The sequence below is a fragment of the Ursus arctos genome, unplaced genomic scaffold (assembly GCF_023065955.2).
Source record: "Ursus arctos isolate Adak ecotype North America unplaced genomic scaffold, UrsArc2.0 scaffold_14, whole genome shotgun sequence".
Lineage (NCBI taxonomy): Eukaryota > Metazoa > Chordata > Mammalia > Carnivora > Ursidae > Ursus > Ursus arctos.
In genome coordinates, this window is record NW_026622808.1 from 2,581,842 (window position 1) to 2,605,544 (window position 23,703).

Below are 23,703 nucleotides of genomic sequence, written 5' to 3' on the forward strand. Positions count from 1 at the left end.
TTATAGAAACATATCTTTGTTATTATGATCTTGCAACTTTGCTAACTGCTTTACTGAAATAGTGCATGGAAAAACATAGCACAATATTTCCCAAACAAGCACTTGGGTATTTCTTTAAAGCAATCATAATTTAAATTCTGTCTTAAACTTGTCAAATGCTTTTTTTGAGAAAAAAAAAATGTAGTATGCTTATGTAAGCATTTGTTTTAGCGCTTTTTCTTCCTTTGAACTTTTTCATTCGTTAATTCAACAAGTATTTATTGATCACCTGCTCTATGCTAGATAATGTTCTAGGTACTGATGATCAGTGGGAAATAAAAGAGACAAGGAACCTATGGAGTTCATAATCTAGTGAGGGGGTAGGCAATAAACAAGAAAATTCCAGGTAGCAGTCAGTTATTATGGAGAAAATAAAGCAAGGTGGTATGATTGTGAATGAGCTCGGGGGCAAGATCCAGTAAGAGGTCAAGGTAGTTATACTCAGAATTTGTTGCCAATTGTTAGAGGGGTGATGTGGGATAATGGAGAAAGCCTGGACTTAGGGGAGATTCTGTGCAAATCGCAAGTTTTCTACATACAAGTTGTGTGAACTTGAGTAAATTATGTAACCTTTCTGATCCCTGTTTCCTCAACTGCCCTGAGGAGAAAAAAACAATACCGGGGGGGGGGGGCCCATATTGGCTTTTTGAGAATTAAATGTGACACATTAAACAAAAAAATTCTAGAAAAGTGTTTGACCTGTAGTAGTTGCTTTCAAAATAATAGCTAAAATATTACTAGCTTAATCACCTTCTTCATTAAAATGTCAAAAATAAGAAATTTCTCCATGATTTCATTAGTTTTAATATCTCGTGCCTAATAAGATGTTTCAAAGAATGGCACCTTTAAATAGCCATTTGTGCACATTGTCACCATGGTAACTGCTAAAATGGGGACTTGCTGGTATCAGTGTATTCATTTCCATGAATTGTCATAGTTTAATGTTCATCTACTGTTGGTCAAATTTTGTTGAGGCCGTAGAAAGCAGAAAAGGAACTATATTTGTATTGAACATTGTATTAAAACAAGTTTTAGTGGAGCTGAAAGGTAATACATGAAAGAATCTAGATGCTAAAATGGAGTTCTAGTACAGAAACTCCAGCACTAGCACAGTTTCCTCTGTTCCACACTGAGGACTATGACGGACTATAATTCAAAGATATTTTAATATCTCATCCATTCTTCTAGGGATCGGGGCAGGGATCCTGCTAGGCCACAAACTGGGAGCAGGGCAGGGCCCCAAGATCCAAGTCTATTAGGGCTTCTGATGGGTGCTTTCCATAGGAGAGATTCTGAGGACAAGCTGAAGTCACTTTTTGTCTATAGTCAGCCCAATCAAATGCCATTCCGGGGAGGAGTAGGGATTATGAAAGGTTTGGGAATGGGAAAGTAGGTAAGTCAGAATGACAAACCTACAACAGGCCAGAGAGATGTAGCGGGGGTCTGCCTACAACAAGAGAAGACAGGGAGGCTTGGGTAACAAACCAGTTTGAGATATGTTCCTCCAGAAGTCGCATCTATATTCCTAACAGACAGATTGTTGCTCATCCATTTGCCCTAGAGACAGGACTACACTAGATAGCACCCATTCTCTCTTCTTTTCTTTCTCTCTCAAGTAAAGAGGTCCCTCCTCCTGGCCCAAGTCAATGGACAAGAGATTATACCAAGACCTTTGTCACCTTTGTCCACCCAAATCCCCTACTCTGACCTCTAACTGTTGACTTCCTCTTAGGATGAAGTTTTCAGGAGTAACCTGACCCTACTTCCTTTATCCTTCATTTTCTCCTTAATTCTGCCACCTTGCTTCTAACTCTGTCATTCTATAAACTTTATTCTTGCTAAATTCAGCAATGATTATCTAGGGGTTTGTTCATCTCCCTCCTGGACACTTCCAGCTGAATGTCTTAAGCATTTCAATTCAGTATGAATTGAACTCATTTTCCACTTATGCGGTATGATGATTTTAAGATATATCCACCCATTCTTTGTACTTTTCCTTTCAAAAGGCAGAGCTTAAGTCCCCTGTCCTTGAATGTGGGCAGGCCTAGTGACCTTCTTCTAACAAATGAAATAAGGCAGAAGTGATGGTGTGAGATTTCAGGTCATTAGGGACATTGTGGCCTCCTCATGGGTCTCTTCCCTGGATCACTTGATCTGGGGGAAGCCAAGTGCTATAACAGAAGGATATTTAAGCAATCCTGTAGAGGGATTCACTTGGAAAGGAACTGACATCTCGTGCCAACAACCAGCACTTACTTGCCAGGCATGTGAGCGAACTCCTTGCAATTCCAGCCCCGGTCAAGCCTTCAGATGATGCTGCCCCAGCTGACATCCTGACTGCAGCCTCATGAGAGACCCTGAACTAGAACCACCCAGCTGAACTGTCCTAGATTCCTGACCCACAGAAACTGAGAGGTAATAAACGTTGGTTGTTTCAAGCTGCTAAATTTTGTGGGTAACTTGTTGCACAGTGATGGATAACCAGGACACATGGCCAACCTTCTGTTTTCCCAATCTCAGCAAATTGTGCCCAAACCAGGAAACTCTTTCTTCCTCCTCCAGATCTGGCTGGTGAGCAAGTCTTGTTATTTCCATGTAGGTATCTTTTGATTTTGCCTCCTTTGAATTTTGCTGTCATTCCCTTGGGTTGTTATTTCTCATCAAAGGTGTTTAAATTGCCCGTTGACAGACTTCTTGCCTCCAGCTATATTCTCTTATATTCGTCCTCCACACTGACATCAGAGCAGTCATTCTAAAATGTGAACCTGATCATTTTGCTTCTTTGCTTAAATTGTCCTCACTGACTAAGGGTTACCAAATCTAAACACCTCAGCAATGCAGGTAAAATGGTTTGAGGTTTGCTCCCTGTCTTTCCAGCTTTATCTCCTATCTCTCATGTAGGAGAGAGTTCAGCCATCACAAAATGCTTGTTTATATTACTTTGTAGCATTTCGGTGTAGTTTTAAAGGATGCAATAATATACGAAGAATGTATTTAATCTGCAATGAAAACTGTCAACTCACTGGGGAAGTCAAACTCGTGGAGAGTTAGCTACACATCGCGGTTTCGTCATATCAAGTTATCCTAACATTCTAACGTTAAAAAAATCACGATATTTTGGCTAAGATTCAGACTGTTCCAAATATTGATTTCTGACCTATACTATGTAAGCCAGATATTTGAGATCATAGAAACGGCCTTTGGCGGCCTTCTCAGTGTCATGAAGAAATAGTTTTATATTGTTCCTCATTTCCAATATCCATGCCTTAACATGCCTTAACAGGCAGTGTATTCCAGAGTGGAAAGCAAACCCTGGTACTCCCTGTCCTACTGCACGTTGAAAAGACAGATTGTCTGTGACTGTAGTTTGATTCAAAATGTTTATTCTTTTTTCAGTACTAAATGAAATCAGATTATTTAGATCATCAACCATTCTCAGAGGAAAACAGCAGTGGTGTAGACTGGCATTCGGTGAAATGATTCTGTGTAGCAGCTCCTTTTCTTCCTGGCTGCCCACATAACAGGCCCCTGGGCTCCTTCTCCACTATGTACCTTGGCCCTTGAATATGAACCTCACACAGGAAAGGTACTGATTCATCCACAGAAGTTCCAATCAATGGTAAATTGAGATTATCTGGCAGCCCACACATAGGCTCACAATTCCTCTTCCATGTGGCATGCCATTGAGATTCCCTGATGTTTGGTGCCTTATTTGATAGAGGAATTTTGTTAATATCTTGTTCTATTTTCTTGCCAATCAAAATACATGTATCATTGACTTTGGGGCTATTCTTAAAGATGTTGCATTAGTGTATGCCTGCGTGTGTTTTATCTCCGAGGAGGGCAACTTGAAAAGATGCCTCAGTAGTTTTGCTCTTTTCCTTTGGTGACGAATGCATTGGTTTTGCACTGAGAAACATTATTTTACCCTGGAGGCAGAACTTGGTTGGTTTACCAAAGAGGCCCTTGTACTTTGTCTGAAAGTGACACGGAAGGCATTTGTGGTTTATTGCCGTTGCTTCACAAGCTTCATAAAAACAGTGAAGTGCTCCAGCCTTAGCAGCAAATGGATGAATGGTCCAATAAATTCCAATTTTTCAGCCTTTGCCAGTGTACCTCCTATTTGCACTTCCCTTTTTTAACTGCCTCTGTGGCATGTCACTTGACATACAGGGCACACATCTCTCCATCTTGCATTTTTTTAGTCCTGTTCTGTAGTGATCTTATCATTGTTTAGGCTCATATTTATATCACTCCCAACCTGACTTTTATATTTCATTGAACCACTTTGCTGTGTTAATTTTCCTGAGCTGATACAAGGCTACAAAATAGGACAAGGTGAAAATTGTGAATTTTAACAAACACCTGCGCCTGAGTCTTATGACAATATATTGTGAAAATGCAATAACAAGACTGACCGAGATGAACCACGTTCTTTTAATGGAAGGTCCGCTGCAGAAAAATGACCAGTTGCAAGTATAAATTCCAAACTTAATGATTATATTAAGAATATAACCGGATTTCAGTGAAAGTAATTTTACATTTCAGGTTTGTGGAGTGTATGTGAACAGAATTGTTTCATTTGTTTCTTTTGAAATCGAAATTCCCAGAGTACCTTTTGATATTCTTTAGTCCCATTTTTCTTTCATTTATTTAGCAAACATTTAGTAAGTGTTCTGTGCTGGGCACTCTGCAAGGGGCAGAGGTATCGATATGCGGTAAATAGAACAGAATTTTTGTCCTCAGGGAGCTAATGTTTTTGCATGTGTGGTTTTCCATATCATATCCAGTCTGTACTTGCTGCTTATTTTTCTATTTCTCCTTTTCTTTGCATATGTTTCAGATCCATAAACTATTTTACAATCTATGTCCTCATTTCAAATTACGTTGTTCTCCAGTCTTAAACATACAATAAATATTTTGGTATCAATCCTTGTGCATACAGACTTAGGAATTCCACTCTTAAAATTTCAGGTACAAAACAAAGAAACACATTCTTAAAAAAATTCAAATACGGAAATAGAGTAAAATATGAAAAGTCCCATTTACAATCTCCACTCCAGCTACCTCCCAGAATCCATACACACAAGTATGTGAAAGTGCCTATTTCCCACATTTTTGCTAACACTTTTATCCCTTTCAAATATATTAGTCCACGCGATGGGCTTAAAAATGTTATGTTGCTTTAGTTCCTGTTTGTTGGATACTAGGTGGACTAAACATCTTTTCACATTTTCATTAGTACTTTTCCTTTTGTGAATTGCCTTTTCTTATCCTTTTTCCCCGTGTGACCGTTTGTTTCTTCTTGAGTTAATTTTGGTAATCTGTGTTTTCCTAGAAAATTATCTGTTTCGCCTAGTTTACAAATCCATACATGTAATTACATCCTCTTTCTTGTTCTTCATTTCAGTTTTTTAAATCTAAAAGACCATTCTAAAAAATGTTTTCGTTTCATTAACTGCTGCTTTTATCTTATTCATTTCTTCTTCCCACTTTCTGTGGATTTAGGGAAGGCCCTCTCTGCACACAGAGGAAAGTGGGACCAGAGATCAAAGGTGGTTGTTGGGGGGTTTTGGAAAATTACTGTTGACATCATTCTTCCCCACCCCCACCATCACAAATATAGTTTAAAATCAGCAAAGAAACATGAGTCCGGGGGCGCCTGGGTGGCTCAGTGGGTTAAACATTTGCCTTCGGCTCAGCTCTTGATCTCAGGGTCCTGGAACTGAGCCCCATGTCAGGCTCCCTGCTCAGTGGGGAGTCTGCTTCTACCTCTCCCTTTGCCCCTCCCCCAGCTTGTGCTCAATTGTGCACACTCTCTCTCTCATAAGTAAATAAAATCTTTAAAAAAAAAAAAAAAAAGAAAAGAAACACGAGTCAGGAATCAGACTGATGGAGATCGGAGATCAGCTTTGTTAATGATAAGGCTGACTTGGAGAAGAATGCTTGACCCATGTTCACAGTCAACCTAATGACCCCCTCTTTCTGAATTAAACTTGACCAAGATATTCTCAACATAAATGCTCTTTTGGAAGGTTCAATAAGAAGCCCGTTAGAGTTAAATAGATCAGTTGCACAGAGATACCTAGGGCCACATGGCCTCAGGCAGGTTCTGTCTTTATAGTTCTATTTGGAGACCCAGTTCGGGAACAAAAAATGTACGATTTGGCAGTCCCTGATTGGTGGGTGACTGAGCAGGGCCAGCGTAAAGGCATCCAAGGACTGGTGGGGAGCATGCTGGAACGATCTTGGGGTTCGACTGGGTGGTGGGAGGCTGCACGTCTGGCAAGGGAGGAGAGGAAACTGAGACTGGGGAGCAGACCAGGCTGGGAGGGAGGGTGGTAGTGGGACAACCAGAAGAACAGAGGTCTGAGAGGCCTCTTTCAGATTCAGAATCCTGATGGCAGGAGAGTCGCTGATGGGCACGTCCCCAAGTGTAATGGAACTTATGAGGGACTGAAGCTGAGTCATTCTCCAGACTCTCTGGGGCTCTTGTTCTTTCCCCAAATTAGTTTCACATCTGCTTGGAAACCAAAAGAGTCGCTGCTTTCCTATTCCTGGCTAATTAAACAAATTCAAACATATGCATAGCCTCACTCAGCATTCTCACTCCGAGCATTCTCGCTCGGGAGGGAAGTGAAGTGTGGGTGGCAGGTGTATCGCTCGATGCAGAAGGTGGTCAGTGCTGGGGTGGGAGGACAGCAGGGAAGGTCCATCCCCAGAGCCAGACACGCCTCTTGGCTACGTGACTTCTCAGGATTCAGGCGCGTGAATTAATCTGGCACTCCAGGAGTGCCTTTTAAAAAGAAAACATATCAGTGTATGGTAACTTGAAAGCCAACAAACTTCTTGTCCCTAGCCATGCGTTTGCAGAAAGAGCCTCCCCTTTATGTTTTCTTGGGGATGACGCGATGAACCTTGCCGCATAGCTCAGAAGAAAGCCAACTTCGCTAACCACCACTTGCCTAGTACAGTGTGCCTCCCTCTGTAATTACTGCTCTCTGTATAATTTCTCACAGTGAAATGTTATGCTTTAGAACTAAATTAAAAAGCCATCGAAAGAGATGGTTAGGTTAACATAGAAGTCAAGTTCCTCTTAGTCAGAACGAGTGTTTACGGTCAGGCTTTAAAGATATTTACAGAGAAGGGCAATATATTTCTATACTACATGCAAATGTCAATTTTCAGATAGTATTTGGTGGGTTAACATATTCGTTATGACCTACTGAATTCATCAGATAAACAATTTATATTTATACTCATTTTCCGGTAATAAACACTAGATCTGTTGCTGGCTGGATGAAGCTTAGAGACCATGAAGATCAGATCTTCACCATTTTCGCCCCTGGATGTATGTCCTTTCACGCTGCATCGTAACAAATTCTCTTGGGTAGCAAGAGTCCTAAGGATCTGACTGTGACAGTCTTCGCCAGAAGTTGACACACATGTCTTTGAAACTCATTCAGAGTCACTTTCATCTTTTGGCTTTGTCCTGGTTATTTTTAGAGTTGATAAATTTATTTTGCAAGAGCAAAACAGAGCATTTTTAGGCTTTGATTTTTGGCTAAGGTTTAGGAAATTCTGTTCTGTGGAGAGCTGGCGTGTTTCCCACTGAGGCACTTCGGAGCTCAGCCTGCACAGAGGTTTCCTTCAGCATTGGTCTGGGTTCATTGATCCAGCTCTTGGAGCTAGACCACCCTGCCACTGCCCAGCCTCCATGCAAATGAGCATCTGAATGTGCCATTGCAAGCCATCATCTTACCCTGTTCTTGGACAATCCAAGAGTAGAGATTTCATAGTCCCTGCAAAGGACATCTCATCCAGGCTTTAATTATTTCTGCAATTAAGAAAGTCTTCCTTGGGTCAAATGAACTTACTTTCTGCAGTATAAGCCATCAGTCACAAATAGAATCTGATGCTCTCATGATAGATAATTGCTCTTATGCTTAAATAGTATTTTTTATATTGCAAAACTCCTACGTATTCATTGCAATTAGTGAAGAAGAATCTTTAGAGCATAAAGGAGGTTAACACTACCAGCCAGAGATAACTGTCTCTATTTAGTAATTTATTTTATTTTTTGAATTTTATTTTATTGTAATAAGAATATGTAACGTGAGCTCTATGCTCTTAGGAAATTTTTAAGTGTACAGTAGCTTATTGTTGACTATAGGTAAAATATTGTATAGCACATCTCTAGAGTTCATCCATCTTGCTTGGCTAAAACTTTATGCTCATTGATTAGTAACTCCCCATTTCTCCTTTCCCCCAGCCCCTGGCAACCCCCATTCCATTCCTTGATTCTATGAATTTGACTATTTTAGACTCCTCATGTAAGTGGAATCATGCGGTTTTTGTCTTTCTGTGACTCCTTTATTTCACTTAGCAGAATGTCCCCAGGGTTCACCCAGGTTGTTAAATATTGCAGAATTGCCTTCTTTTTAAAGGCTGAATAGTATTCCATTGTATGTATCTATCACATCTTCTTTATCCATTCATCTGTCAGTGGACATTCAGGTTGTTTCCACATCTTCGCTATTGTGACTAGCACGGCAATAAACATAGGAGTGCTAATACCTCTTAGAGATCCTGATTTCAATTCTTTTGGATAAATACCCAGAGGTGGGATTGCTGGATCATATGGTAGTTCTATTTTTAATTTTTTGAGGAACCTTACTATACACTATTCCATGGTGGCTGTACCATTTTGTATTCTCACCAGTAATGTACAGGAGTTCCAACTGTTCCATATCCTCACCAACACCGTCTTTCGGTTTTCTTATGACAGTCATCCCAGCAGGTGTGAGAGACATCTCATTGCGATTTTGATCTTCATTTCCCTGACAATTAGTGACGTTGACCATTTTTTTTTAAAAGATTTATTTATTTATTTATCTGACAGAGATAGAGACAGCGAGAGAGGGAACACAAGCAGGGGGAGTGGGAGAGGAAGAAGCAGGCTCATAGCGGAGGAGCCTGATGTGGGGCTCGATCCCATAACACCGGGATCACGCCCTGAGCTGTAGGCAGAGGCTTAACAACGCTGCCACCCAGGCGCCCCAGAGGAAGAAGCAGGCTCCCAGCAGAGGAGCCTGATGTGGGGCTTGATCCCAGAACGCCGGGATCACGCCCTGAGCCGAAGGCAGACGCTTAACCACTGAGCCACCCAGGCGCCCCTGACGTTGACCATTTTTTCACATACCTCTTGGCTATTTGTATGTCTTTGAAGAAATGTCTATTAAAGAACTTAGCCCTTTTTTTTAAATCAAGTATTGGGTTTTTTGTTTTGTTTTGTTTACTATTGAGTTGTCAGTGTTCCTTGTATATTTTGGAGATTAACCCCTTATCAGATTTAGGGTCTGCAGATACTTTCTTGAATTCTGTACGTTGCCTTTTCACTTTGTTGATTGTTTTTCCTTTGCGTGCAGAAGCCTTTTTAGTTTGATAGAGTTCTAGTGGTTTATTTTTGTTTTTGTTTTTGTTGCCTGTGGTTTTGGTGTCCTATGGATGAAATCATTACCAAGACCAATGTCATGAAGGTTTTGCCCTGTTTTTTTTCTAGGAGTGTTACAGTTTTGGGTCTTGTGTTTAAGTTTTTAATCCATTTTGAGCTGATTTGATGTATGGTATAAGGGTCCAATCTCATTCTTCTGCATGTGGATATCTAGTTTTCCCAACACCATTTGTTGAAGAAACTATCCTTTCCCCATTACAGATTCATCGCAAACCCTACCAATATACCAATAGTATTTTTTGTAGAAACAAAAAAAAAATTCCTAACATTCATAGGGAACCACAAAGAAAACATGAATAGCCAAATCAATCCTGAGAAATAAGATCAAAGCTGGGGCATGATACTTCCCGCTCATGTTCTCGCTCTCTCTCTCTAAATAAATAAATAAAATTTTAAAATAAAATAAAATAAACTACAAAGCTTTAGTAATCAAACCAATCAGTATGGTACTGGTATAAAAGCAGACATATAAACCAGTGGAATAGAATAGAGACCCAAGACATAAATCCACGCATATATAGCCGACTGATCTTCAACAAGGGTCCTAAGACCAGCCATTTTTAATATATAAAGTTTCTCTAAGTCTCTCTTTCTTTTATCTAAGTAAATGTGGCCTCCTACCATATACACCATTTATAGTCTATTTTCCACTAAATATATTATCATTATTCTATATCATCAAATATTTTACAGTATTACTTTAGAAATTGAGATACAATTCACCTACCATAAAATTCACCTTTTCAAGTGTCCAGTACAGTGATTTTCTTGTATTTTCACAAACTTGCACAACAGTCACCACTATCAAATTCCAGAACATTTTCGTCACCCCCCCCAAAATCCTGGTGCTGTTAGCAGTCACTTCCCCCTTGTGCCCCTCCCTTCATCCCATGGAAACCGCTAATCTACCTTCTGTGTTTATGGATTTGCTTATTCTGGAAATTTCATATGAATGTACTCATAAAGTATGTGGCTTTTGGGGCGCCTGGGTGGCACAGCGGTTAAGCATCTGCCTTCGGCTCAGGGCGTGATCCCGGCGTTCTGGGATCGAGCCCCACATCAGGCTCCTCCGCTGGGAGCCTGCTTCTTCCTCTCCCACTCCCCCTGCTTGTGTTCCCTCTCTCGCCGACTGTCTCTATCTCTGTCAAATAAATAAATAAAATCTTTAAAAAAAAATATGTGGCTTTTTGTGTCTGGCTTTTTTCACTCAATATAAAGTTTTTGAGGTTCGTCTGTGTTGTAGCTTGAATGAGCATTTCATTCCTTTATTATTTTTTTTACTTTATTCCTTTTTACTGATAATAATATCCCATTATATGGATGTATATTATGTTTATCCATTCATCAGTTGACAGTTATTTGGGTTTTTTTTCCTCACTGTTTGGCGATTGCAAATAGTGCTGCTAGGAATATTCATGTACAGATTTCTGTTTGAATTCTTATTTTCAGTTTTTTAGGGTCAGGAAGTAGAATCGTGGACCATAATATTAACTCTGTGCTTAACCTTTTGAGGAACTGCCAAACTGTTTTTTCACAGTGGTCACACCATTTTATGTTCCCACAAACAAGGGATGAGGGTTCTGATTTCTCTATATCCTTGTCAGCACTTGCTATTGTCTGTTTGGCTGTACCCATCGCTAGTAGGTGTGAAGTGGTACCTCGCTGCAGCTTTGATTTGCATATCTCTAATGCCTAATGATGGTGAACATTTTTTACGTGCTTATTGGCCATTTGTATATTTTATGTTCTCTTTGGAGAGATGTCTGTTTGAATCCTTTGCCCATTTGTTAGTTGAGCTATTTGTCCTTTTATTGTTGAGTTGTAAGTGTTCTTTATGTGTTCTGGAGAACAGACCTGTATATCAGAGATATGATTTGCAAATATTTTCTTCCATTATGTGGGTTATCTTTTTGCTGCCTTTTTTTTTTTTAAAGATTTTATTTATTTATTCGACAGAGAGAGAGGGAACACAAGCAGGGGGAGTGGGAGAAGAAGAAGCAGGCTCGTAGCGGAGGAGCCTGATGTGGGGCTCGATCCCATCACGCCGGGATCACGCCCTGAGCCGAAGGCAGACACTTAACCACTGTGCCACCCAGGCACCCCTTTCGCTGCCCTTTTAAGCACAAAAGTTTTTAATTTTTATGAAGGCCAATTTATATAATTTTTTGTTTGTTCCTTGTGTTTGGTATCTCTAAGAAAACATTGCCAAATCCAAGGTCATAAAGTTTTACACTTATGCTTTCTTCTAGGATTTTTATATTTTTAGCTGTTACATCTTTAAGGTAATTTTGTATATGATATGAAATAGGAATCTACTTTCATTCTTTTATATATGGATATCCAGTTGCCCCAGCACCATTTGTTGAAAAGACTATTCTTACTTACCCCGTTGAATGGTCTTGGCACTCTTGTTAAAAATCACCTTCCGTAAATGTATGGGTTCATTTCTGGACTCTCAGTTCTTTTCTACAGATCTACGTTGTCTATCCTTGTGTCAAGACCACACAGTGTTGTTTGCTATAGTTTCGTAGTAAGTTTTAAAATTGGGAAGTGTGAGTCTTTCAACTTCGTTTTTCTTTTCAAGATTTTTTTGATTTTTCTGAGTCACTTGCATTTCCATATGAGTTAATAGAATTAGCTAGTCAATTTCTGTAAAAAGAGCAACTGGAATTTTGATAGGGATTGCATTGAATCCGTAGATCAATTTGAGGAATATTGCCCTCTTAAGTCTTACAATACATGAACATGAGATGTCTGTCCATTTAAGACTTCTTTAATGTTTTTCGATGTTTTATAGTTTTTAGTGTACAACTCTTGCGTGTATTTTGTTAAATATATTACTAAGTATTCTTTTCCTTTTGGTGCTATTGTAAATAGAATTGCTTTCTTAATAGTTTGGATTGTTCATTGCAAGTGTATAGAATTGAAAACGATTTTTATATAATGATCTTGTACCCAACCTTGCCGAACAAGTTTACTAGCTCTGTTTTGCTATAGATTTTTTGAGATTTTCTATAAAAAAGATCATGAGGTAATAGATATAGTTGTAATTTTCTTACCAACCTGGATGCCTAATTTCCTTGGCTAAAGACTCCTATGATTTAATGATGACCAGAAGTGGTGAGAGCAGAGACATCTTTATCTTGTTTCTGATGTTAGAGGAAAGCTTTCAGATTTTCACCATTAAGTGTGATGTTTGTAGTTGCCCTTTATCAGGTTGGGGAGTTTCCCTTTTATTCCTGGTTTATTGAATATTTTTATTATGAAAGTGCATTGGATTTTGTTAAATACTTTTTCTGGCTCTATTGGGACGATACTATGGCTTTGTCCTTAATTCTATCAATACGGTGTATTACTTTGATTGGTTGTCGTATGTTGGACCAACCTTGAATTCCTGGGATAAATCCCACTTGGTCCTGGTGTATAATCCTTTATATATGTTGCTAGATTTGGTTTGTTGGTTATTTTGTCAAGGGTATTTTACTTCTATGTCATCGGGAAGGAATATTGATATAGTATCACTTTTAATGGCTGCATGATGTTTAATTACATGGATATACCATAATGTAACCAATTAGATTTTGAATTATTTCCTTTGTTGTCATTGTTACAATCAAGGATAAGCTTATAACTCCTGCACAAACAGCTTTGCATTCATTCATGATTATTTTCATAGGATACATTCCACAAATGGAATAACTGAACCAAAGGTTGTGCAGAGATGTTTGTCTCATTTTGCCATTGGCATTTATGTTTTATTTATAGGATATTTGTTATTTGCAGAGCTTTTTTTATTTTTAAAGTCAAATCTGTTTATTTTTTTTTTTTATGTATTCTGCCTTTGTATGTGGGTTCAGAGAGGCCTTTCTCACCTTATTCAGATATACAATCTCCTCTCTTTCCTTCTAGTTCTGATAATGCTTCTTCTTTTCCCTCTATTTAAATTTTTATTCTATCAGAAATCATTTGGGTACATGGTATGAGGTAGGAGTCTTTTTTTTTTTCAGATGATTAGCCAGTTTTCCCAATGCCATTTTTATTTTTATTTTTATTTTAAAGATTTTATTTATTTATTTGACAGAGACAGCCAGCGAGAGAGGGAACACAAGCAGGGGGAGTGGGAGAGGAAGAAGCAAGCTCCCAGCAGAGGAGCCCGATGTGGGACTCGATCCCGGAACGCCGGGATCACGCCCTGAGCCGAAGGCAGACGCTTTAACAACTGCGCTACCCAGGCGCCCCCCAATGCCATTTTTAAAAACAATCCATTTTTTATTCTCAGATTAGTAATGCTATCTTTATCTTAATTCTTATTTTTGGGTTTTGCTGTGATCCATTGACGACGTTTCTATTCCTTAACCACAACATTGCAATTATTTTACTTCTCTGGTCTGTTTTAATATCTGGCAGTACAAGTCCCTTTTCATATTTTTTTTCAACAATTTTCTTCTACAGAGAAGAATAAATTATTCTATATCTTCTATAGAGAAGAATTATCCTACTAGGTGCATTTTAGGATGATATTATAATGCATTTTTTTTCACACCTCTTAATCCTGTTAGAATTTTTGTTGGAATTACAATACATTTGTATAATTATTTTGTGGAGAGTGAATCTCTAATTGGAATACCATGGCATGTTTTTTCATCCAGTTCTCTGTTTTGTTGTTCACCAAAATGTTGTAGGTTTTTGGGGGGTGATTGTAATCTTCTTACCAGATTTATTCATAGATATTCTATACATATTTTTGCTTGTAAGCAGGATTTGTTTAGCATACAATAACTTATTTAAATGTATTGTGTTATTATACAATTTAATAATTTTTAGAAAATTTAGAAGATACATGTGAATTTCAAAAATAAAGGACCCACAATACCAGAGATAACCACTCTTAACACTTTGTGTACGTCCTTCTGGTAATAGATTTACAGTGTAATTAGGAAAGTAAGACGTGAAAGGCTTAATCCAAGGCACTAGCTTGTATGTTTTTGCCTGTCTGGCATTTTTTTTTTTGCTTTTGGGAACTGCTCTTCTCATAACTAGTGCGGCTGTCAGTCACCCAGGTCCCTCTCCCTTGCCACCAGGCTGGACAGTGTCTCACACTGAGGTTCTCTTCTGAGGACTGGGTATCTTCTGAGGTCTTGAACGCCGCAGACTTCTAATCATGGAATGCTGCCAGGAAAGGCCTTCCCATCCCAAGAGCACCATGTTGGAATGCACCAAACTTGGGGAAGCAGAGCCGAAAGGTGATGAAAACAGATTCCTGATGACTTTGGAACCTCCAGGTCTCCTGGCTTAAAGCCAGCTTGACTTCATTCCTAGACTTTCCAGATAGTCAAGCCAATAAATTTGCTCTTTTGCCTACGTGAGGCTGAGTTGGAGTTTTGTCACTTGCAGAGTCCCAACCACACCATCTCCCGTGTCTCTGCCATGATGTCGTGAAGCAGGCGGGGACCACACGCGGGTGAGTTAAGCGCCTTTAGTCCCCTGCCCCCCCCCCAGGAGGCTGGATATTCTTCAGTGAAAGCAGGTCCCATGCATTGCGTCTCTTTCTTTCTTTCTTTTTTTTTTTTAAGATTTTATTTATTTATTTATTTATTTATTTATTTATTTATTTGACAGAGAGACAGCCAGCGAGAGAGGGAACACAAGCTGGGGGAGTGGGAGAGGGAGAAGCAGGCTCCCAGCGGAGGAGCCTGATGTGGGGCTCGATCCCAGAACACCGGGATCACGCCCTGAGCCGAAGGCAGACGCTTAACGACTGAGCCACCCAGGAGCCTCTCTTGCTTTCTTTAAGGCAAAGAAGGAAGGCCACTAAAGGGAGAGGCGTTTGCCAGGGTGGCATGGGGCCACAGTTGTAACAACAGCTCTGCCAGGGGAAGGCCAGCTCTAAGCTGCGTGACCACAGCTCCTGACTGTGATCTGTCATTAAAAAGGCAAAGTCTGCATATGAGGAGTGGCCCCAGTGTCACCGAGGCTCTGCAAACTCAAACAGCCTTCTAAGTAAGAGCTCTCTGCCGTGTTAAGAGATGCTTGGCGACTTTTCACACCTATTATCCAGTAAAATCGCAATTAAACTGCAGCTTGTGGCAGTGACTAAGCTCGGCCCAGCCCCGATGACTGCGGTTCTTGGTGAGTGTAGATAGAACACATGCTGCTTGTTTACCTTCACGAATTTCTTCCACGTTTTTACAGGCAAACTCATCGTCACTGGGTCGTTCAGACCCTCCGTAGTAGCAGGGAACGTGGACCTCAGGTTTTGTGAGAGTGCTCATATAATTTTGGAACTCTGTGAATTCAGAATTAGATACGAAAATACTTAGAATGAAAAAAAAGAAATTACAAATTACCAGAGGCTTGGAGGGTTAGGTGCTTTATCTCTGACGACGCTTTTCATCAGCTCACCAGAACTGCCTCTTTGAAGTGCTTCCTGATTATAACCTGACTTCCCCATCCCACCTAGAACATTCTACAACCCGCAGGTTATGGCAAGTGAGGGGCCCTGAGGCTCCAGGGCAAACTCACCTTTGAAGACAGACTAGCTGGTTTTTTTTCATTGTTTTTTTTTTTTTTTCCTCCTTCTGTTTGATATCTCAGGTTTGATACAGCAAGAAACTAGTCAGCCTATGTCTTTAAATCCTTATGTTTTAGAGAGGCACAAATTAAGTGTTCAGGAACCAGTAGGATAGAAGTGATTTTGCACTGTGTGTGTGTGTGAGAGAGAGAGAGAGAGAGATCGTGAGAGACGGAGGGAGGGAGAGGGAGAGGGAGCAGGGAGGGGTTTTGGGGGAGGCTGTCAGAAGCCTGGAGCCCAGAGCCCGCCTGCTTCCTGAGTCAAGTGTTGCTCAAATGCTCACTGCCCGGGCCCCTTGAGTGTGGTTTTCCTCCCTGGCCAGCACCAAACCCCAGAATAGTGCGGCTGACTTGCTGATTGAGGTCAGCAGCTCCCGGGAGGCACGAGAAGCCAAAGCCTTTGCAGTAAGTACAGAGTTGGTTATTATTTAAGATGGGGATGGAAAAATCTTAGAAGAATAGCTCTCTCCGGGGGAAGAGGTTCTTCTGCTTTAGATATAATGTCTGACATACCCAGTGAATCCTGATATGACTAAGGCCTGATTAATACATTTTTTTGTGTGATTCACGGACCAGATAAATTAATGCCACATACATGCTTTTTGGGGGCTAAAATGGATTCGAAACTCATCTTCTGACCTCTTGAAAAAAATAGTCTTTTTTCCCTGCCTGTTACTTTTTTCATCTTGCAAAGTAAAGATCATTAATGCTGCCTTTAAGATAATGTATAGAGTTTTTTAGGAAAAGAAATCCACTCTGTGCGTCCTAATTATGAGCAGTGTGGAGATCTGTTTTCACAACCAAGGTGAACAGGGCCGCTCCTGAGCATTCTTTTCTCCAAGTGTGGGACGTATGAAGTCCCGTGGAGAGAACCACCCACTTGACTAGTTCTTAGCCCCCCCCAGAAGGTTCTGGAGCCCCCTCCCCTTGAAGATGAGTACTGTGTAGTGCACCGTCCCATCTTGCAGAGGGCCTGATAATGTCCCAGAGCTTGATATCTGGGCCAAACATTGTGCTCGTGAAGCTTCTATGGCAGAACTTCAAAGATATGACAAAGATAGAGGCTTTTCTAGGAAGTTACTTATCATATGGTTTCTGTTTAGACAGTATTTTGCTCTAAACACCCTCCAGCCCCCACCCTCGCCCCAGCCAAAGGCACAGGCTACTTTGAAATGTCTCTCCACCATTCTATTCTCTAGAAATGAAGTTTTTAGGTTTTTTCCCCCTCTAATTTCTTGTTAGAATAAAATATTTAGCTCAGTAATGCAGGAAGTTGATATTTTAAGTTTCGAACAATGTGACTCCCCCCCCCCCCCCCCGTTAGAATGCAAAGGTAAAAAAAGACGCGCGTTCCCTGCTTCTACTGCAGGGACTCACTAATACGGCTCTGTTTTGTTTCTTTACCCCTGAGCTCCACAGACTACGGATCTTTACACGGTTCTAGTTGAGAGTACATGTTTCACTTCCTTTAAATCTTCCCTTCGCCAAGTGGGTTTACAAGTAAGTGTGGTCTAAGCAGGAGAAACCCACAAAAGTAGAGGGAGCACAACATTAACCCTACTAAACTTTCAAGTGGAAACAGACATGATGTGTGTGAAGTAGGTTCCTCATTTCAACCCCCCCCCCACGCAAACACGTTAACACTTTGCCATAGGACAAAAATAACATTTTTGTTAGGTGATAGACACAGCAGTCAGGTTATCTCATAGGATTCTCAAAAACTCTCCCACGAGGTGGCTGTGTTTATGGTCTTCACTTTCTAGGCAAGGAAACTGAGGCATAGAAAGATTTTGTAAGTCGGTGGAGTGGTGCAGCTGAGATTGGGACTCGGGTCTTTCTAAATCCACAGTAAATTTAGAAATTAGAGAAGATAGTGGCTCAATCCCACACCGTCAAACAACTTAAAATTTCTATATTTCTTTCTACTTGCACAACTAGATATTATAGCATAGGGTTGGTTTTTTTTTAATGTTATTAGTTTCACGGTTACTTTTAATGGTGTGTAATGTTCTAGTCAGTGATCGTTCCATAAATTACTTAATATTCCCTGTTCTTGAAAATTGGGTTGCTTTCCTTTTTTTGTTGTTTTGTTTCTTGCTGTTATTAATTATGCTTCAGGGACACTCGTCTGGCTCAGTCAGTAGAGCATGCGACTCTGGGTCCTGGGGTTGTGAGTTCAAGCCCCTAAGTATAGAGATTACTTGAAAATTAAATCTTAAAAAAAAAAAGAGTACTTCCGTAACTACGTTGTCCATATGACTTCCTCCAGGTTTCTGGATCGTATCTGTAGAGTAGATTCTCAGACATGGGATTACTAGGTAAGAGGGGCATGAACATTTATTTTAATGGCGCTGAATTACTCTCCATCAGCAGTCTGCATGAGAGTGCCTCTTTGATTTCATCCACTCTGCCAAGGACAATATCATTAAAAAAAATAGGCAAAACCGAAACCCTTTGTAATTTTGCATTTCTTGTAATATAATTAGATTGAACGGTTTTTTCACAAATTTGTTTACAAGTTGTACTTTCTCTTTTGCTCATCTGTTAGGATCTTAATTCCTTTTTTTTTTCTTGCTAATTTAGATAGGTTTTTGATAAGATTTATTTGCCATACTTTGTCGGTTAGTTTTCCCAGCCTCCTGGTCACCTTGTTAAAATGAATTTTTTAAAAATATGCAGCCATTTAACATTTTTACATAGTCCAGTCTGTCCATTCTTTTTTTCTTGATTCTTTTTACCTTAGAGACCTATTATCCTCTTTTAAGGGATTTTTTTTCCCCCTTCTAGTCTTTATTTGGGTGGATGATGTGAAAAGTGGACTTAAATGGACTTAAAATAATGCCAGTTTTTCCAGCATCATTTATGAGAAATCTTTGTGTTCTCTAGTTCCTCAGCTTTTCTATGTTAAATGATTTTTCTGTATTATCTGTTTTATCTATAGCAGCTGTTTCTGTGCCATTATCACATTGTGTTAATTTTTGTTGCTTTTGTGATATAGAGGGAGGATGTTGTGTGGAATCAACATGAAGTACTGACCAAGCGTGTGGGCTCAGGAGGCAGATTGCTAAGTCCTAACTTATGCATCACTCAGTCTTATTATTTGTAAAATGGGGATAGTAATAGACAGTGTCCACTCTGTGGGTTGTTAGGGTGAGGAAACAAAAGCTAAATTAAAAAAAGACACACACTGGAAACAGTATTTGACGTATATAGATATGTATAGAGAATATTTGATGCAAATGTGTATGTATTTTATGTACACAAATGAACAATATGTATCTTATATAATGTGTATTAAGAAATATATATTATACATTTTCTTATAGAGTCAAATGTGTCATTCTTTCCCTATATGGCTTAAGACAAACTTTCACATAACCTCGGGAGACAGAGAAAGAACATTTGACTCTGATACATTAAGAAACTTGGCAAGTTTCTTGCCATTGAAAGATAGGCAAGTGACAGAGAGACATATGCAAGCCACATACCACAGAGGAATACTACCCATTATAAATAAAGAATTCCCACAAATCAATCAGAAAAAGACAAATACATAAAGAAAAACTGGGCAAAGACAATTTGTAAATAGGCAAATTATATTTATTTTTATAAACAAGCAATTCAGAAGAGAAGAAACATAGCTGATCAGTAAACATATAATGTTCAACCTCGGTAAGAATGATGGAAACGCAAATTCGAATACTAATAAAATATTTTCCTTGCAACAGATTGGCAAAAATTGAAAACAGAGCATCTAGTGTCAAAGAGAACATATGGAGATGGGCGTTGGCAGTCACAAATATGAGGAACAAGAATTAGTAAAGCTTTTTGTGTCGCAATTTTACAAGATCTACCAAAATGTAAAATAACCTTTAATGTAGCTCAGAAAAATTCTGTACGTTTTTAAGTAAGCACATACAGGGTGATCATATTTACATTTAAAATTTCATTATTGATGTTAAGAAACCTAAGCTCTCAGGGTGCCTGGGTGGCTCAGTCAGTTAAGAGTCCAGCTCTTGATTTCGGCTTGGGTCACGATCTCAGGGTCGTGAGATCGAACCCCTCATTGGGCTCTGCACAGGGCATGGAGTCTGCTTAAGATTTTCTCTCCTGGGGCGCCTGGGTGGCACAGCGGTTAAGCGTCTGCCTTCAGCTCAGGGCGTGGTCCTGGCGTTCCGGGATCGAGCCCCACATCGGGCTCCTCTGCTATGAGCCTGCTTCTTCCTCTCCCACTCCCCCTGCTTGTGTTCCCTCTCTCACTGGCTGTCTCTATCTCTGTCGAATAAATAAATAAAATCTTTAAAAAAAAAAAAAAAAGATTTTCTCTCCTTCACCTCTGCCCCTCCCCCGCCCCTCGCATGTGCTCTCATTCTTTCAAAAAAAGAAAAAAACTTAAACTCCCTATTTTTATTTGTATGTACGTAGAAATTCATCTTAAAAAAGTAATGGATATATAATACCAAGCTGTTTACTATGGGAAGTAGAATTAAGGGCAAGGTCTCTTTCACCTTTTGCTATGTGTATTTCTATGTTTGAATTTTTCTATAAGTCTGTATTTGTCTATTATTTGTGTAAGATATTTAGACAGACAGACAGACGGGTGTTTTTCCAGGCCCACAGGCAAGAAGGTGTAGAGGCCTACAACTGGGACAGTACACGACAAATTTTGGGAAGAGTGAACATTTGGGTGGCAGTGTTTTCACACTTCTTTACAGGTTTTAACTTACGTTTTAGGAAAAGAAGCAAGGAACTTGTTGAGAAAACTCAACCTGAGAGGCAGAGAGGAAGTTTGCTTCTTTGCTGAGCTCTGACCTCTAAACAGCTCCACTCCCTATTTTCCTGCTCTTTGCAGGTGGTCTCCACATGCGTGGCTCATAGACCCCACCCCAGACACACTGTGCCTCTCCCTTTTCATCTGTGTTCCTGTTTATTCCTTATTTTATTTTATTTTTAGATGTTTATTTATTTGAGAGAGAGAGAGTGTGTGCACATGTGGGGGGGAGGGGTATAGGGAGAGGGGGAGAGAAACTCCCCAGCAGACTCCTTACTGAGCGTGGAGCCCAATGTGGGGCTCGACCTCACGACCCTGAGATCATGACCTGAGCCGAAATCAAGAGTCAGACACTTAACCGACTGAACCACCCAGGTGCCCCCTCCAACCCTCGTAATCCAACCCTAATAATCGCCATTCATCCAGTTATTCGCCCGGCAGACACCTAGTGCCTAGTCCCAGCCAGGCAGTGCACCAGGCCCTGTGGAGACGAGAGTGAGCAGGAAAGGGAGTGTGCCAGCCCCGGGGGAGCAGCAAACCCACTAACCAATTACTCATCACCAATCATGAGCGTTGCTATGAAGCTACCAAATAAGGAGAATAATAGCTGAGAGCCCATTTAGATGGGTGTTCAGGAGGGGACAAGCAGAAGGAGTCTATTCTAAGAAAAGCACAGGTGGGGACCGCCCCCCACATCCAACCATTTGGAACCCGGTGCTGGTTCCATCACTCCAGTTCTCCCATTCTGTCCCCTTCTCTCCATTCCTCCTGCTGTTTCTTCATTCCTTTCACTGGGACCACCATTCCCCAGATTGTAGTCATTCAGATTTCCTCTTTTCATAGTTTTTGCCACAGCCAACTGGCATGGCTTACTTATTAAATTTCCTTAAACTGACATCACTAACACATTTTAAAAGGGAGCTTGTTGACTCACTGTAAATGAGAAACAATGAAAACGAAATAACGCCAACTCTAAAAATTAAAATGAAGATTTACCAGTAATGAATGCAGAACTCTGTCACCTGGTCCATAAGGCCTACGGGGTTGCTTTGATCACAAAGGGATGCTATTGATGGAAGGAACTGTATTAGGTTTAGATATTTAGCTGGGAGAAAATGACTCTCGTCTCTGATGACTTTGTTAGCCAGTAGAATTCAGGACAAGAGTGCTGCAAGAAAGAGATGAGAGAAGGAGGAGAGTGGAGAGCAGTGATTTATTTTTACGGTCACAAGGGTGATGTAAGCTGGTGACAGCCAGGGGGCCAGAGGGTCCACACCTGGTGCTGCAGCAAGGGGCCGCCTCATAATGAGAAGAGCCTAACTAGTCTTGCCCTGGGAAGAGTCAGCCGAGTGGCTGGGGAGGGTTTTTGCAGGAGATAAAGGACAAGATCCTAGGGAGATGGTCTGGGTTTTAAATAAAAGTCTTCATTGAGCCTAGCGGCTGGAGAACCCCTCTGGCACCCACTGCCTGAGGGGACCTGTCCTTGGTCTCACTGATGAGCTTAAGTAAGGGTTTCCAGAGTCCTGGCTTCCCCAGTGCTACCTGGAGCCCATGCTGCATGGAAGGAGCCCACCCTGGGACATGCTCAGCGGCTTTTGTGCCTGGGCTGCTGAGCACCTGGGCGGGGGGGGGGTCTCCTCAGTCACCACCAGGGCCCACCTGACCGATCAGGGCAGTGAGGACCCTCCTCGAGGCCTTGCTCTCCAGCCTAGTGTCTTGAGGCTCCTGCTTGCTCTCATCCCTGCAGCCACAGGGTCTTAGGGTCTCTCACACTAGCTTCCCACCTCCTGCCAGAGCATCTCTTTCCCTTGCCTGACTGTTCCTCTGCCTATGGGTGTTCTCTGCCCTCTTTGCACCCAGCTAATGCCCGTTATCCTGGAATCACCTTTTCCTCGTGGAGCCTTCCCAGGCTGTCCTCCCTGGCTTGGCTGTACCCCCCAGGATAAGTTCTAATAGCACGGTGTGATTCTCTTCTGTAGCTTTCACAGTGGAGATCTTTAATTTTGGGGACTATGTGGTCGTCCCCTGTTCTAGACCATGAACCCCCGGTGAGCAGGGATTATGTCTGTGTTTGTACATCCCGGTGCGAGGTGCCTCCCTGAGACACAGCAGGTGCTCCAAAGGGCTTTGTTGAGGGAACAAATGAACGGAACAGTCCCCAGATGTTTGATTGTGTGAACGAGTGAATTCACACTATTCCTTTGGGGCCTGACTTTGCTATTCTCAGTGCAGTGAAGGGCAGGGAATGGAGGGGAGTGGCAGGAGAGGAGGCTGGGGTAGTGAGGACATGCAGGTAAGGGGTGTGGATTAGACTCCAAGGGATATAGGGGCCCCCTGGAGGATTTTAAGCAAACAAGTGATGGGATCTGACCGATGTTTTAAAAGAAGCACTGTGGATAGGGGTCAGCAAAAGTCTGAAGAGGATCCAGGTGGATTTGGGGTATATCCGGACTATAGAGCCAATGGCATATAACCATTCCGGTTGGCAGAATCCCCTTATTTGTTGCCCTGATCAATGCCCTTTTCACAAAAGAGCCGCAGTTTGGTCCTGAGTTTCACACGTTAAAATACATATAGAACTTTTCAATTAACAAATGTTTGCTGTCCCTAAAAGCCACCACAGTGACCCTGTGGCTCATGTGCACCAGGATGGGACACACGGTGGCCTCTGCATCCAGCCCTGCCCCACAGGGCCTGCCTCAGGAATACCTGGTCCTGCCAGCCTGCTGCCTCCTGCAGTCACAGACACTGTCACACACGGAAGAGACACACTGGCCTACAGAGGAAAGGCTAGACTCCTTAACCTGGC

At 41.1% G+C, this 23,703-nt stretch overlaps 1 protein-coding gene across 5 annotated transcripts in view; it reads left to right on the forward strand.

Moving 5' to 3' along the window:
- The window catches only part of SPECC1 (sperm antigen with calponin homology and coiled-coil domains 1), a 264,043-nt gene that overhangs the window by 41,501 nt on the left and 198,839 nt on the right, over positions 1-23,703 (forward strand). The window contains exon 1 of one of the 5 annotated variants that reach the window (XM_057311281.1): positions 1,999-2,454. The exons of 2 other annotated variants lie outside the window; for them this stretch is intronic. The gene's annotated coding sequence lies outside the window, so the exon portion shown is untranslated. Of the gene's footprint in view, positions 1-1,998; positions 2,455-16,370; positions 16,529-23,703 lie in introns of those variants that run through there. 2 more of the 5 variants (XM_026521092.4, XM_026521095.4) reach the window with 2 other exon arrangements.